Source organism: Syngnathus scovelli, unplaced genomic scaffold (genome assembly GCF_024217435.2).
Source record: "Syngnathus scovelli strain Florida unplaced genomic scaffold, RoL_Ssco_1.2 HiC_scaffold_24, whole genome shotgun sequence".
Taxonomy (NCBI): domain Eukaryota; kingdom Metazoa; phylum Chordata; class Actinopteri; order Syngnathiformes; family Syngnathidae; genus Syngnathus; species Syngnathus scovelli.
Genome location: NW_026061333.1, coordinates 1,590,448 through 1,607,829, shown reverse-complemented (window position 1 = coordinate 1,607,829; position 17,382 = coordinate 1,590,448). Strand labels below are relative to the sequence as shown.

The window sequence follows — 17,382 nt, the reverse complement described above, 5'->3', positions numbered from 1 at the left end:
ATAGTGGCGTGACATAAAATGTTTGGAGAAGCACAAATGTGATTTTTACTTTTTGATTTCTTTGCTTGGCTAAAAATGTATTCTGTAACAGCTTAAAGCAATATTGTTAGTCAATTTGGTCAAGAGGCCCGCCACTATTCTCATAGTGGCGTGACATAAATTGTTTAAAGAAATAGATCAAAGGTTTGGATTTTTATTTCAGAGTTAATTGAAGCGTAACTTTAAAAAGTTATTTTCATGAAACAGGAAGTGAAGAAAAGGGGAAGTGAAAGGCTTTACCAGGGGCTAGCTGTACATTGGTGGAAAGTAATGCATGGTCAAGGCGGAAACATCTGCTGAAGGACAGCAGGTGTACGAGCGTGGGAAAATTGTCCAAACCCTATACAGCGTGGGAAAACTGACCAAAATCTATAAGGCGTGGGAAACTAGGCGGTCTTACCCTATAGAGAGGATATAGGTACCAGACAAGCCTATAAAAAGTCCTGCAGGAGCAGCTAAGAGGCTTTTTCCCCCAAAGAATACGTGAAGAAGCCCGAAGGAGCTTCAAGATTTTTTCCAGAGTCCCGGGATCTTTGTGTGAGACGCAGGATCGCTGGTCCGAAATTAACTTGGATTTACTCCAAAAAATTGGACTGGACAACTTTACAGGAGAAACTATGCGAGTGAAAACGACTTTTATGTATTTTAGCGAGAGTGGGGAATAGTCATCGGGCCGCCGGCCCCCTCGAGGCCAGCCTGTTTCTCTAATTTGGATTTTAGAAGTAAGATCGAATTGATCACTCGACTTTGCTTCCACCAAAAATAGCACGCAGCTGGTATCTACCTTTTCCCTCTTTCATGAACTGTGTTTTGCAATCGAATTGTTCTGGGATTGAATGATTTTATTAACACGGGTATCAGTGGGTGAAATTGTTCGGTTTCTGGAGTGATTAAGATTTGTAATTCTATTTCATGTTTCTTCAATAAATGTGTTGTGTATATTCATCTACTTGGTTGTGCTCTGATTTGTACTGAATGTGCAATCGATGGTTTGGGGTTGATTTGACGATTTGATTAATGTGCGGGGGGTTATTATGGTATAACATAGGACCGTAATAAATAAAAGTAACATCAGACAATTGTAGAGAATTGAATAACTTTCATAGTTATTTGAGACACGAGTGAATTTCAATTCGTTTTAAAGTTTGCTTCGTCTGAATAAATTAACGGAAGTGTTTAAATTGGATTATTAGTTTGGTGTAGAACTGAAAGTAATTTAATTATTTGAAGGGCGCAGGCCCGTTCCCCCTTTTGACGGGCCGCGTAAAACGTAACTCCGAACATGTTAGAGAATTAAATAACTTTCGTAGATATTTAAGGGAAGAGTGAATTTCGTTAAAAGTGAATTCGTTTGAAAATTTACTTCCTCTAAATAAAATAACGACGATGGTGAAGGAATGAGGTCGAAATACAAAAAGTCCTGCCTCGCTACAAAAACAGATATGCTCAAACCTCATTGAATAAAGTACATAAGCAGACAAGTATATTCACATATTAAATAAATAAAAGAAACATTTGAAGCATATAATTATACCTACACACCAAATCAATAAAGAAGACATAACTAGACATTTTTGATAAGTGGTGATGAGAAAGGTTTTTATAACTTTATGATCTGATATATATATTTCTGAGGACTTTGAAATAACAAATGACTTTTGATATATTGCCTAAATAGCTTAATGACCCTTAAGGAACTGTGGAATGCATGCCTGATGTTTTTTCTCTGAATCATGGACACGGCCAGAGTCGTCTTGACCGTTCAGTACTTGATTGTATCTTATGTTTTGACTAATGCTAGACGCCAGTTTTTGATTACTACTGAACGCTCTGCACAGAGGGAAATAGTTTGCCTAACAAAGAAAAGATACGGTTGAATGCGGTACGACAGTGTATGTCCAAGATTGGAGAAGAATGTTCACAGGAAGGTCACGTGGAGATAAAACCAGTGGGTGCCAGAAGGAGCCACCCGAGAACTCGGCCAAAGATGATCGCCAAGGCCGAGAGACGGGATGGAAGACAACAGCCCCCTCCACACACACACACACACACACCAACAGCCCCCCCCCAACACACCGAGTCGCCCATAACCAGCACCACTCCCATGGAAGCAGACTCTCCTTCGAACTTGCCCCACCCCGAAGACTCATCGCCCATCAATCCCAGCCCACAATGTGCTACTGAATATAAAACTGATCTAACAACCTTGGACTTTGCCTTTTCTGAATGGAGACTTTCCGCTCTTGAAGGGCCCAGCGCTGTATTGTACTTTCCTGAAAACAGAGCTTTTTGAACAAGAATTGTGATTGAACTCAACCAATCTGTCTAAGTCTAATTTCTGCTTCAGTGTCTTTGCATTTTCCTAAATCTGAAGAAATCAAACGAGCACGCAGTGAGTAAATTGGATAACAGGTGATTGGCAAAGGCTTTTGCCGTGAGGCGCAGATAACGCGCTCCCTAAATTGTGGACAGAATCCAACAATGGTTAAAATAGATTTTCAGAATTGGTGAAGGATAAAAGTATTTCGATTGTCGGTCGGGCGCGCCCCAGTTCCTAAATTTGTCGGGCCGCGTCAAAAGTTAAACAGGAGACGATCGAAAAATAGACTTGCCTTCCAAATTAATTACTGGGCAAATCTAAATAGAGTAAGACATTTTTATTCGTTTTAAGAAAGTTGTTAATCTTTTTAAAGCAATCAAGTGGGGTGAAGCACTCCGACAGTTAAGTGCTAGATTTACATATAAGAAGTTAGATTTAATAATATAAGGTGCATTAATTTTCTTCTTAAATGCTATTATTGTCACAAACCGTGGCAGCGGCCCAGCAGGCCTGGCAGTCCCGAGCGGACGAGCTCCGATCGGCTCATCACCAGCATCGGGAGGAGCTGAGCCGAACCAAGAGAGACTGCGAGAGGGAGATCCGCTGACTGGTAGGACTGATCAGATGCGCGGTGCATGGCTATGTTCCCAATTTCGTCGTATACCTGCAGTGCAATGACACCTAAGGCATTCTATTCTATTTCACAAGAAGAAAATGTCCGGTTGCTCGCTTCGCTTTTGTCACAGCAAAGGTGTTCTAGTCGATTCAAGAAAAAAATTGGCCGGTTGCTCTCTTTGTTTTTGTCACAATTCTGGCAAATGAGTTTGCCCGCCTGCCTGAACGCTCCCCGTTTGTACATCCAGATGGATGAGATCAAGCTGAAAGACAGAGCGGTTAGTGTTTTGGATAAAGCCCTGGGGCCGGCCACGTCCACCGCCTTCAGCTGCAGACTCAGGCTGCCGAGCAGCAGATCGCTGCCCTGAGGGATTCCCAAAGGGCGGGCCTAAACTACCCTGGAAGTGGGGTCAACGCCGCTACTAGCAATCCTCTTCATAGCGTAAGCCACCTCATCACACACTTGCAGTACGCATGACTTAGTTCGTTGCTGGAGGAAGGTAGCACAAAAACAGTTTTGAACTTTGAACGAGTGGTTGTGTGTGTGTGTGTTGCGGGGCGTTTTGAGTCTCAGGAGGATCGGGACACGCGACGGTTTCATCTGAAAATCGCTGAGCTCAGCGCAGTCATCAGGAAACTGGAGGATCGAAACGCCCTGCTTTCTGAAGAGCGCGATGAACTGGTAATTTATTGACGGCACGCTTGAAGGTTTGCGCTACCTTTGATGCGCGCCATCCAGCGAGGCACCCATTGCGCTTGCTTATTAGTTGAGCGGCGCGGCGAGTCGGTTGCCTGGTAGATGTCTTTTATTGGGAGCCAATGCCACGATTCCGTTCAAACCGATGCAAAAGGAATGGATACGTTCTGGCCCGCGTGTTGTGCGTCTTTCACATCCCGCACTTCATGCTTGCAGCTAAAGCGACTGAGAGAAACAGAAAGCCAGTTTCTGCCACTCCTGTACAAAAACAAACGCCTGAGCAGGAAGAATGAAGAACTCTCGCTGGTGCTGTGTCGCCTTGAAAACAAAGTGCGCTTTGTCACCCAGGAGAACGAGGAGATGGCAAGCTTGGTAAGTCGACGTGGACAACGGCGGCGTGCCAACAGAGTCCACTGCATTTGTGTTCCACAGAGAAGGCCTAGTTCGCTCAATGACCTGGACCGCGGTTGCGGCCAGCAGGACGGTGAAATGGAGTTCCTTCAAGTTGTGGAGCAGCGGCACATCATCGACGACTTGTCCAAGGTCTTCAGGCAGGCGACTCGGTGCACGTACGGCAGCGCCGCGCTCGCTCGCTGTCGCCAGGAAACCTTTTCCGTCCAAAGCTTGGCCGGCGGCCACCATCCAAAAAATTGGCCCCTTAAATTCCGACCTTTCAAGCAGGAGCATTGTGCGCACGCGTTTGAACACGCTTTAGACTTGTTTTGCCGTTTTCAGCAGCTCAAAGCTCCCGTTTTGTCAGCGCCTTTGCCACTCGCTGTGCGCTGAAAACGACGGACTCGCCCGGCTGCTCAGCCCGTCAACCATTAGCCGCGAGCGCGACGTCATTGTCCGTAGGCAGCTAGCGGCAAAATGCACCCTGTTAGAGTTGCGCTCGCTCCAACTTATTTTGGAAGAACCACATGGGAGACAAGTAAGTTCTTTTGGACACCTGCAGGTGGAGAGTCCATCCGTTGTACGAATGAAGTCTGACTCTCGGCTCCTGCACGAGCATTTTTATTAAGAGAAACAGGGTGGGTGTAAGCGTGGATTGAATGGAGAAAGCCCTTGACCTCTAGTCAAAACATAGCAAGGGGTGTTTTACAACTTTGTGTAGGAAGTTGCTATCGCTTATGATAGGGATAAATAAGGGATAAATAATATTATTTATTACAGGTTGCAGTCAAAGTCAAAGCAACATAATCATACGATAAAGATAATCTGGAAAACCCTGACACACCCTGTAGTTGTCACTTTTGGAAAAGACGAGCGTCCCTCCAATCATCGCCGGTGACGTGTTTTTCAGGCTCTGGAGACAGGAGCTCATGTCAGAAATGTCATTGTGAGTCGCGTTTGTTTCTGCGCCGGAGCCGTTCGTTCCCTTTGCATCCAAAGAATCTCAAAGGCGGATTATTTGTGTCGACAGGAGAGAGATTTGCTGCTACGATACCGACGTCGAGAATCTCTGAGGAGGAACAAAGCGTGAGGTCCTGCAAGGTGAGTCTGTTTGTTTGCGGCTACTTGGTGTTGCGCAAGATGAAATGGCCTTTTTCTCGCTATCGTTCCTCTCGTCGATTCATCGTGAGGTGTCGCTTCAGTTTGTTCAGAGAGATGTTTGCTTCCGCGCCCGCAGGTCATCGAAACATTTTACGGCTACGACGAAGACGTGTTGGTGGACTCGGACGGATCGTCCTTGTCTTTTCACACCGACAGAACCCCCGACACGGAACCCGAAGAGGTAGCCCGCCATTTCTGCCAGCGTATTGGCGCCAAACATTCCTCTTCAGCCTGGAATCGGACTCGTCTTTGCGTCGCGGGTGCTTTGTCGCCGGTCTGACTGATTCTGGTACTAGTTCTGTGTTGCATTGGTGTGTGCATGAGGAGGCGGAGCTTCGCTACCGCCAGCTGACGCAAGAATATCAAGCGCTGCAACGAGCCTACGCTCTGCTCGCCCAGACCAGCGGAGGGGACTACGACGCCGAGAAGGAGATCAAGGTGGCGCCCCTTCCCGCAACCCCCGGCCGGGTCGCAGCCTCCCCGTTCTCACCCAGCCTCGGGTGTTCTCTGGTCTGAAAGGAGGAGGAGGAGCCTCCCTCCTCCTCCTCCTTTCAGACCAGAGAAAAGCTGATGGTAGAAATGGGTCACTATCAAAGCAGAGTAGCAGATCTGGAGTCAGCGCTGAAGCAACAAGGACAGGTAAGCTCATCAATGAGCACACCTTTTTCTCAGACAAAATAGCTACATTCTTCAGTCACTCATTCGTCTGGCATTACTGGACCAACCCCCCCCCCTGAACGTGGCTGGGAAAATGCGGAGAAAAGCAAATGTCATTTTCCAGTCAACCAAAGAATTTGTGGATGAAAATGACACAACATTCCAAAGCTGTCCACGCGTTTGTCTCTTCTAGAATGTCAAGTGGGTGGAGGAGAAGCAGCTGCTGCGTCAGAGCAATCAGCAGTTGGCCGAAAAGGTGACGGAAAGAAAGGCGCTGGGCGGAGTCGCTTGGCGTCACACCCGTCGGGAAGCCCCGCAGATGAGGTCTGACTGTCTTTTCAGGTCAGGCGGATGGAGGCGGAAGAAGCGCGTCTGAAAGAGCACATCCAGGATATCCGAGACCAAAACGAACTGCTTGAGTTCCGCATCCTGGAGCTGGAGGTGGGAAGACTCGCACAAGCGTGTTGAGGCCAGAGATGTGACAGACGGACGGACGGACGGATGCATGCCTCTGCCTTTCAGGAGAGGGAGTGGCGCTCCCCCGTCTTGAAGTTTCTGTAAGTCCGTTTCCCAGACGGCCTCAGCCCTTTGCAGATCTACTGCGAGGCCGAGGGCGTGAGCGTACGTAACACGTCCCTCGCAACCCTAACCTTAACCCGAGGTCCCAGAACACCTTACATTTCTCCTTGCGCCTTTCCCCCGGACATCGTCATCAGTGATCTGATGAAGAAGCTGGACATCCTGGGCGATAACGCCGTAAGTGTATGTCGAACTCCTTATGTTCGCACTCCACGAGACTCGGCGGCTCAAATGTGACTTTTGGAAGGCTTTGCGCTGAAAGAAGCTTGTTGACGCTGTGCCTTTGGGCTCTTGCAGAATCTCACCAACGAGGAGCAGGTGGTCGTGATTCACGCCAGGACCCTTCTCACCCTAGCCGAGAAGGTAACGCGCACGTCCACGCACGCTCTCGCATTCTGCTTATGTGACAGCAGCCTTTCCTCAGTGGTTAGAATACATCAAAGTGACCAAGTCAGCACTTCAACAGTAGATGTTGGACATTGAAAGTAAGAAGGTAGACAGACACGCGACATCAGCCAAGGGGAACTCCGGCAATGTGCCCCAACAATTCTGACTTTGAGCTGTGCTAGGATATGTTCTGTAAGCAGAAGGGCTACCTGGATGAAGAGTTGGACTTCAGGAAGCGTTCCATGGACCAGGCTCATAAGGTAAGCCGCCCTCAAATCTCCCGCCGGACCACTGATGGACGAGGATTGCGGCCCAGAGGATCCTGGAGCTGGAGGCCATGTTGTACGAGGCGCTCCCGCAATGGGACTGCCCCGCCACGGACGGCGAAAAAGCCAGCCACGCTGGCGTGAATGACGTGCTGACGGCGGATCAGAGAGAAGAGCTTAGGAGCGCCGTGGACCAATGGAAGCGAGCCCTGATGTGCGAGTTGATGGAGCGCGACGCTTGCATCCTCCAAGAGAGAATGGATCTGCTGCACAGCGCGCAACAGGTAAGGGCCCAAAGCCAGCCCGGCACTTACTTGCACGCTTACTGGCTTTTGAAGGCCACTTTCCATTTGTCCGTCCTAGAGGAACAAAGAGCTGAAAGAATTCATCGAAGCTCAGAAGAGACAAATCAAACAATTGGAGGAGAAGTTTCTGTTTCTCTTTCTATTCTTCTCCTTGGCCTTCATTCTGTGGCCCTAACACCAGCTGGTGAGTGAGCTCCAGCGGCACCGCACTCGACACCTCCGATACACTGCCAGCCGGTCTCAGACGTTGGCAGACGCTCCGATGCCGACGTATACCCCCCGCCACGGTGACAGAGGCACCGCGTCACACCGGCGCTCATCCAATCAGAAGGCAGGAAAGGCAAATTCGCATGCAGGGCACTCTTGAACCAGAAGAGAGCGCCACAAAAAACGGTTGTTTCCCCAAACGCGCACTAAAAAGGGTCAGAATAACAAGAGTCCCACCGGCCAGCCGGGGCCACCCGTCCATCCATTTCTTCAGGGGGGGAAAAAATTGGAGTCACCGGTGAGTACATTTTGCATTTAGCTCTGCTTTTCTGCTTCTGTCTTCAAGTGTGTGGCATCCTGCGACCAAAGATTCAGCCAACCCCAAAGCGGTTGACCTCAACGTCCCACCACCATTCCTACCAGAGCAGGTGACGTGATGCTTTGGACATCCTTCCGTCTCAGATGCCCAAAAGTACTCTTTGCCACATCTGCGGCAATACGGTGTCTTTTCAAAGGTGCAAATAAATCCAGCGTGGGCGGAACACGCACGTCTTCGTTTTTTCCCGCTTTGTTTGTGTGACAGCTGTTGTGAAAATTTTATACAAATAAAGTTGTATAGTACAGGTTTGGCCAAGCCGCAATTCCTTTGCTTGGATTCATGCGGCCCTTTTATGTTCATATCAACATTTGTGTGTGTGTGTGGGGGGGGGGGGATGGGGTGTTGTGCGTGTTGGCTTCACTTGAGTTCAATTTGGTATTTTGGTCAAAAGCGCATGTGGTGAAATTCCACAAAGTAGGATGGGCAAACACATTCCAGTAAACTATTAGTGTCAATTGAAATGGCAGGGAAAAGATGCACAGCAAAACGGAAATATGTAGATGAACACAGGACGTTTTTATCAGAGTGGGAAAGTTTCTATTTTTTGTTGAACGTGATGGCAAACCATTCTGCCTGATATGTCAGACCTCAGCGCATTTCAAAGATTCAAATCTTCAGCGCCATGCACTTCAGCTCACTCCATGGCTAACATTGATCAGGCGTCGAACCCGCAACATCATGCTTAAGAGGTGGACATGCTAACCAGTGCGCCATTATGTCCACGCATAATAACTAAGTCTACTGATCAAAACAGCGGTTACTATATGACGTCGCTACGTCGTGGTCAAGTGACGCAGACAAGACATCAATGGACGGACCTTCCTCCGAAATTAGAATCCGTGGGCAGAGTTAACTTGTTTAAAAGGGAGTGGGCAGAAGAAATATTTAATTTATTTAAATCTATTTTGAGTGCACACCATTATGCCAATGCATAACAACTGTAAATCTACTAAACAAAACAGCGGTTGCTATATGACATCTGCCACGTTGTGGTCACGTGACAGACGTGACGTCGATGGGCGAAACTTCCGCCGGAATTCAAATCCGCGGGGAGAGTTAACTTGTTTAAAAGGGAGTGGGCAGAAGAATTATTTAATTTATTCAAATCCATTTGGAGTGTGCGCCATTATGTCAATGCATAACAACTGTAAGTCTACTAAACAAAACAGCGGTTGCTATATGACGTCTGCCACGTCGTGGTCACGTGACGCGGACGTGACGTCGATGCCTACTTTACATCCCACCGATCACAGGACCCCTTGGCTGCATAACCGCGCCCCCTTCCCAACCAATCGGATTTGCTATACACGAAAACGACGCCAATGGGCGGGCTCTTCCGCCAGAATTTAAATCCGTGGGCGTGGCTCGCAACAGGAAGTAGGAAAATGGCGATGTTGACAAAGACACAGCGGATGGTAACATACGACTAACGAGAGAAATATTTTTATTTTCTGCTTGCAACTGGACCGTCCAGAGCGTACACGGTAAGTACAACTCATCGTTTTTAAAAATAAGTACTTTTCTGTCACGTGCTGGTGCCACCTGCGACGGGACCACGCCCCCCCTGTCAGTGGAATCACCATCACCTGCCACGGGTTCATGGACAGCGCTATATCAGCGCCGCAAGCGCAGAACCGTGTGCCAGTCTGTCCCTTGATGCTGCTTCGCTCATCAATCCCAGAGAGAATTGACTCACTTGACTACTTGAAACCCTCGGAGAACCGTTGTCCTCTCCAGCCCGATCGCCGCTCCAGCGCCAGCTGTTCCCATCATCCCCTTCAAATAAAGTCCGTCGTTACGCACTTGGCTGTACTGTCCGATCCTTAACAGTACAGACTGGCCAACACGATGCAGTCAGCGAACGACGAGACGGCATTGGGCCGACTGGAGCAAGCCGAGACCGCCATCAGCAGCCTGTCCGCCGACATCCGGAACCTGATCGAGGTTGGTCAGCAACAACAGCTGCAGCAGCAGGAGATGGCCCAAGCCCTCCAGAGACTGTCGGTGGCTGCGTCCCCGGCTGTCACGGCACCCCCGCACCGCCCGTCTGCCGAGGCCAGGAGGCTCGTGGACGTCCCGGAGCCCCGCCTCGGCAACATCGAAAAGTTCAACGGCGATCCCAAGCACGTGAGGGCGTTTGTGACCAACTGTCGCATAATGTTCAGCCTCCAGCCCGTCATGTTTGCGTCAGAATCAGCCAAGGTCGGTTTCGTTCTAACCCACCTCACGGGCGAGGCGCGGCTATGGGGTTTGGCAGAGTATGAACGGATGGCCCCGGCATGCGATTCCTTCGACGCCTTCGCAGAGGAATTGCTCTTCCTGTTCGACCTGGGATCCGCCGCCGAGGCGAGGAACTGGCGACGCTGCGTCAGGGTAGCCGATCGGTCGCGGAGTACGCCCTTAAATTCCAGACGTTGGCCGGCAGCAGCGGATGGAACGCGCCAGCGCTCGTTAGCACGTTCCTAAACGGCCTCGCGGATTATATGAAGGACGAACTGGTGTCTTACGATCGCCCGCGAACCCTGAGGGGCGCGATGGACTTGGCGGCCCGAGTAGACCGGCGGATCCGGACGCGGCGGCGCGATCGGGAGAGGAGGTCCCCGCGGAATCCGCGTGGCCACATTCCTCCGTCTGCTGGGGACCCGCCCACCACTCCACCCGCCGAGCCCATGGATCTGGGAGGGGCTCGGGTCTCCTCGGAGGAGCACCGTCGACGCCTCTCGCTGGGCTTGTGTTTTTACTGTGGGGAGGGGGGCCATCGGGTGGTGGGGTGCCCGCTAAAAGGCCGGAGCTCACGCGGCGTCGGGGGGATCCGCCTGATTGGCGAGGTGGCTTTCGTGACAGAACCGGTTAAGGTACTGCTCTCCGGCAATCACCACGAGACCATCCAGTTTTTTCTTCTTTCCCTCCCAGGACAGCAGCTCATCCTGGGGCACCCTTGGTTGCGGCAGCACAACCCGGTGCTGGACTGGGAGGTGGGGTTTGTACGGCAGTGGAGCGAACGCTGCCATCGAGTGTGCCTGAAGGCGGCCACCAGCCCACTCGGCAGAGCCCCGCCCAGGTACAGTCCCGACATCTCCAATGTCCCAGCAGTTTATCACGAACTCAAGGAGGTTTTTAGTAAAGCCAGGGCCGCTTCTCTTCCTCCACACCGGTCCTACGATTGCGCCATCGACCTGTTGCCCGGCACCTTCCCTCCCAAGGGGCGCGTCTACTCCCTGTCCGCTCCTGAGCGCCGGGCTATGGAGGAGTACATCCGGGAGTCCCTGGCAGCCGGCATCATACGGCCGTCCTCTTCACCTGCGGGAGCGGGGTTTTTCTTCGTGAAGAAGAAGGAGGGCACGCTCCGCCCGTGTATCGACTACCGGGGAATAAACGCAATCACCGTAAAGAACCGATGCCCTCTGCCTCTTCTTTCTTCCGCCTTTGAGAGCCTTCAGGGTGCCACCATCTTCACCAAGCTGGATCTCCGCAACGCCTACCACCTGATCCGCATCCGGGAGGGAGACGAGTGGAAGACAGCTTTCAACACCCCGAGCGGACACTACGAGTACTTGGTGGTTCCGTTTGGGCTCACCAACGCCCCAGCAGTTTTCCAGGCACTGATAAACGACGTGTTACGAGACATGCTGGACAAATTTGTGTTCGTTTATTTGGACGACATCCTCATCTTCTCCCGCTCGCTTCCTGAGCACATCAAGCATGTTCGGGCGGTGCTGCGACGCCTCCTAGAAAATTCGCTCTACGTGAAGGCAGAGAAGTGCGAGTTCCACGCCCCCTCTGTCAAATTCCTCGGCTACGTGGTGCGTGAGGGATCCATCGAAATGGACCCTGGGAAGGTGGAGGCGGTCACATCATGGCCTGTTCCCGAGACACGCAAGCGGCTGCAACAATTCTTAGGTTTCGCGAACTTTTATCGACGTTTTATCCGTGGATACAGCACGGTGGCCGCGCCACTCACCGCCCTTACCAGCCCCGCCTCCCCATACAAATGGACAGAACGGGCGGAACAGGCATTTCAGGAGCTTAAGAGGAGGTTCACATCCGCTCCCATCCTCAGAGTTCCCGAACCCGACAGACAGTTCGTGGTCGAAGTGGACGCCTCGGACGTGGGTGTCGGGGCGGTGTTGTCTCAACGTAGCCGCCAAGACGATCGTCTCCATCCGTGCGCCTTCTTTTCTCGCCGTTTGTCAGCCTCAGAAAGGAACTAGGACATCGGTAATCGGGAGCTCCTCGCCGTCAAGTTGGCTTTGGAGGAGTGGCGACATTGGCTGGAGGGCGCCACCACTCCGTTCATTGTCTGGACCGACCACCGCAACTTGGAGTATCTGAGATCGGCCAAGAGACTGAACGCGAGACAAGCACGGTGGGCTCTGTTCTTTGACCGGTTTGAGTTCTCTCTTTCCTACAGACCGGGTTCCCGTAACGCGAAGGCGGACGCCCTGTCGCGTTTGTTTCCTGGTGGGGAGGAGGGACAGGGTCCGCCTCCCACTATCCTCCCGAGCTCGGAGGGTCGCCTGTTCGTCCCTGAAGGCCTGCGATCGGCCGTGCTGCAATGGGCGCACGACTCACGCCTGGCCTGTCATCCCGGCGCTGCACGCACGAGGTACGTGGTGGCACAGCGTTTCTGGTGGCCCACCTGGCAAGTGGACACCAGCGATTACGTCAGGGCCTGCTCAATCTGTAACCGCTACAAGACGTTTACTCGTCCTCCGGCCGGGCTGCTTCAACCCTTGCCGGTTCCCCAGCGTCCCTGGTCTCACCTGTCAATTGACTTTGTCACAGGCCTCCCCCCCTCAGAGGGAAACACGGTGGTCCTCACGGTGGTAGACCGTTTTAGCAAGATGACGCATTTCATCCCTCTGCCTAAGCTCCCATCTGCGAAGCAGACGGCGTCCATCATGGTGCGGGAGGTGTTTCGTCACCACGGTCTTGCACAAGACATCGTGTCAGACCGAGGACCTCAATTCGCGTCCACCTTCTGAATGGAGTTCTGCCGACTCCTCGGCGCCACGCCCAGCCTCTCCTCGGGGTTTCACCCTCAGTCCAACGGTCAAGCGGAGCGCCTGAACCAGGAACTGGCTAGGGCTCTCCGATGCATGGCCGCCGGGGACCAGCGCGGGTGGGTTCAACAGCTTCTCTGGGTAGAGTATGCTCACAATTCCCTTCCCAGCTCGGCCACGGGACTTTCGCCTTTCCACTGCGTCTTCGGGTACCAGCCACCCTTGTTCGCCCACCAGGAGCGTGGTGCGGCGTGCCCGTCGGCCCAGGCTTGTGTCCGCCGTTGTCATCGTGCCTGGGCGAGGGGCCGGGTCACTCTTCTCCGCTCTGTTTCAGGCTACGCCCGCCAGGCGAACAAACACCGGACGCCGGCTCCGGAGTACAGAGTGGGGCAGCGTGTGTGGCTCTCGACGCGGGATTTGCCGCTGCGAGCGGGATCCCGCAAACTGGCGCCCCGCTTTGTTGGACCGTTCCCTATCCAGAAGGTGATTGGCCCGGCCGCAGTCCGTCTGCTCCTTCCAGACTCCATGAAGGTTCATCCCACGTTCCACGTGTCCCGTGTGCGACCCATCCATGAGAGCGCGTTGGCGCCGGCGCCCGTTCCGCCGCCGCCGCCCCTGCTCGTCGATGGGGGCCCGGCTTACGCTGTCCGCTCCCTGCTCCGATCGCGGCGGCGTGGTCGGGGCCTACAATATCTCGTGGACTGGGAGGGTTATGACGACGCGCACCGCTCCTGGGTTCCGAGCCGCTGGATACTCGACCGTTCGCTCATCACGGAGTTCCATCGCTGTCATCCGGACCAACCGGGTCCTCGGCGCGGGCGCCCGTGGAGGGACGAGGGGACCAGGGGTGAGGGTCCGGGGAGGTCTTGCCCACCGGTACCGGGGTCTTCTGCCCCCGCGCCCGTCGAGCCTGCGTCTGGCGAGGTGTCGGACGTTTCAGCGGTGTGCTGACCCCTCCACCTGGCCGCCCGGGGTATTGCCTTCCTTTTTTTTGTTTTTTTTGTTTGTTTTTTGTTGTTGTTTTGTTGTTTTCGGTTCCTGGGGACGTCGGGAGCCGTCCCTTGTGGGGGGGGTTCTGTCACGTGCTGGTGCCACCTGCGACGGGACCACGCCCCCCCTGTCAGTGGAATCACCGTCACCTGCCACGGGTTCATGGACAGCGCTATATCAGCGCCGCAAGCGCAGAACCGAGTGCCAGTCTGTCCCTTGATGCTGCTTCGCTCATCAATCCCAGAGAGAATTGACTCACTTGACTACTCGAAACCCTCGCAGAACCGTTGTCCTCTCCAGCCCGATCGCCAGCTGTTCCCATCATCCCCTTCAAATAAAGTCCATCGTTACGCACTTGGCTGTACTGTCCGATCCTTAACACTTTTGTTGCCCTGAAAAGCGAGTGAGTGTGGCGTTTGGGGGGGAACGTCGAATTTCGACGATTATTTCGACTGGTCAACGGTTGTAAATGATTGCGTTGATTAAAAACTTTATTTAACTCTACTCTTAACTTTGCCGTTTCAGATATGCGGGTATTACACCGCGGAAATGACGTCAATAGGCTGAACTGTCGCCAAAATTCAAATCTGTGGGCGCAATGGCCTTGAGCGAGACAACGGATACAAACACGACGACTATCAACAGAAATATCTTTATTTTCTGCTTGCAAGTGGACCGTCTAGAGCGTACACGGTAAGTACAACTCATTAGGTTTAAAAAGATTTACGTTTGTGTAGTTTGCGTTGCGTTACATCTGTGAATGTTGGTTGAGGCTAAATGTTAATGTTTAATTTCCTTCCTTTAGGTTCCACGGTGTTTGTTGGCTGTAAGTTTTCCACTGCAAGAAGAGGCTCGTATCATTGACCAGGAGCGAGCTACAAGTATCATTGACCAGGAGCGAGCTACAATGGTGAGTAGCCATAACATTTATGTTAAACACTTCCTATTTCATGTTTAACAGTACTTGATTTAACAAATAACCATAAATAAATACAGTGTGGGCACTGAAGTTAACATATGTGATTATACTGCCTAATCCGTCACCGAGTATATTGTTAATACTTCCTATCAGGTCTCAAGTCAAGATTTGGCAAAATACAATTTCAGCAAATCCAATTTTGCCAGGGAACAAAAATAGATGAAATAAACTAAATAAGTCTTCTTCCCATTAAATAAATCAGAAAAGTTTGTCTTGTAACCAGTCCTCTTCAAACAAGTAAAGTCTGCCCATTTTGTGCCGTAGATTTTGTGTCTATGCCTAGTATTTATACAAAATCATAATTTAAACGACTTCTTTCCTTCATTCACTTTGGAAATTTGGAATTGCAGCAAATCGAATTTTACCAGGGAACAAAAATAGATCAATTAAACTAAATAAGTCTTCTTCCCATTAAATAAATTAAAAAAGTATGTCTTGTAACCAGTCCTTTTCAAACAAGTAAAGTCTGCCCATTTTGTGCCGTAGATTTTGTGTTTATGCCTAGTATTTATACAAAATCATAATTTAAAGGACTTCATTCCTTCATTCACTTTGGAAATTTGGAATTGCAGCACATCAAATTTTGCCTGGGAAGAAAAGTAGATTAAATAAATGTAATAAGTCTTACTACTTCCCATTAAATAAATTAAATACGTCTTACTTGTTCCCACTCCTTTTCAAAAAAGTAGTTTAAAACGAGGGCCCTTCACTCAACCTTTAACCTCAACCCCGCACGTCACATTGTGTTGTATCTGTGAATGTTGGTTGTGGCCAAATGATAGTTTTCTTTCATTCATTTAGGTTCCAAGAAAACTTGATGTAACTCTACTTTTAACTGCCGTTTCAGATAAGCGGGTATTACTTCGCAGTCATGTGCCGCGGATATGACGTAATTGGCGGAACTTCCGCCAAAATTCAAATCTGTTGGCGCGATGGCCGTGAGCCACTGAGCAACGACGATTATCAACAGAAATATCTTTATTTTCTGCTTGCAACTGGACCGTCTACAGCGTACACGGTAAGTAACACTCATTGTGTTTAAGGAGATTTACGTTTGTGTAGATTTACTAAAGTTGTCGATGTAGCTAGCGTTCACGGTAATAGCAACGTGTAGCTGAGGCGCTAACCCTAGCAGAAGTGTAGCCGCGTTGCGTTGTACGTGTGAATATTGGTCGAGGCGAAGTGTTAATGTTTAATTTCATTCCTTTAGGTTCCACGGTGTTTGTTGGCTGCAAGTTTTCCACTGCAAGAAGAGGCTCGTATCATTGACCAGGAGCGAGCTACAATTGTGAGTAGCCATAACATTTATCTTAAACACTTCCTATTTCATGTCTAACAGTACTTGATTTAACAAATAACCATAAATAAATACAGTGTGGGCACTGAAGTTAACATATGTGATTATACTGCCTAATCTGTCACCGAGTATATTGTTGCAAAGTAATATAAGATCCAAAGTTGTAATTCAGAATAGTTTTCAAAAGAAGGCCATTAGAACTATATACAAGTCTGATTACCCTGAACATAATAGCAAGCTATTAATAAAAATCACAAATTCTTCAATTCAAAGATTTGGTAGATTATCAGACAAATAATGTCTAACAGTAATTGATTTAACACATCACGATAAATAGATTGAGTGTGGGCACTCTCAAGTTAACATATGTGATTATACTGCCTAATCTGTTACAGAGTATGTTGTTGCCAAGTAATGTAGAATAGATCCAAAGTAGTAATCCAGAATAGTTTTGAAAAGGCCATTAGAATAATAAACAAATCTGATTACCTTGAAGATAATAACAAGCTAAGTGTTTAATATTAAGTTTTAAGTAATATTAAATATTAAGTTAGTATTAAAGTAGTTTAAAACGAGGGCCCTTCACTCAACCTTTAACCCTATTTATTCACCTTCTAGGCTAAGTGTTAAAGGCTAAATGTTAAAGGGTAAGTGTTAGAGGCTAAGTGCCAGAGGCTAGGCGCCAGAGGCGAGTTTTTGTGGGCTGAAGTTTTAGTGGGGTTAGTGTGAATACAATCCAAAAGAATACAACAGAGTACAATACAATAGAATATAATACATAGATTAAATTCAATAGCTCTTACTACTTCCCATTAAATAAATTAAATACGTCTTACTTGTTCCCAATCCTTTTCAAAAAAGTTGTTTAAAACGAGGGCCCTTCACTCAACCTTTAACCTCTACCACCGCACGTCACATTGTGTTGTATCTGTGAATGTTGGTTGTGGCCAAATGATAGTTTTCTTTCATTCGTTTAGGTTCCACGGTGTTTGTTGGCTATATGTTTTCCAATGTCAGAAGGATGAAAATACAAAGTACAACGCTTGGACGTGGGCAAAGACGTCACCGGTGAGTCCTTCCTTCCTATTTATTTACCTTCTAGGTGCTA

The 17,382-nt window shown here is 49.8% G+C and overlaps 1 long non-coding RNA gene across 1 annotated transcript; it reads left to right on the top strand.

Moving 5' to 3' along the window:
• The first annotated feature begins 4,706 nt into the window (after window positions 1–4,706).
• Window positions 4,707–5,404, top strand: LOC125992780 (uncharacterized). Its single transcript, XR_007489779.2, has 3 exons — window positions 4,707–5,010; window positions 5,095–5,165; window positions 5,302–5,404. It is a non-coding gene; the product is annotated as an uncharacterized lncRNA (long non-coding RNA).
• The last annotated feature ends 11,978 nt before the right edge of the window (window positions 5,405–17,382 follow it).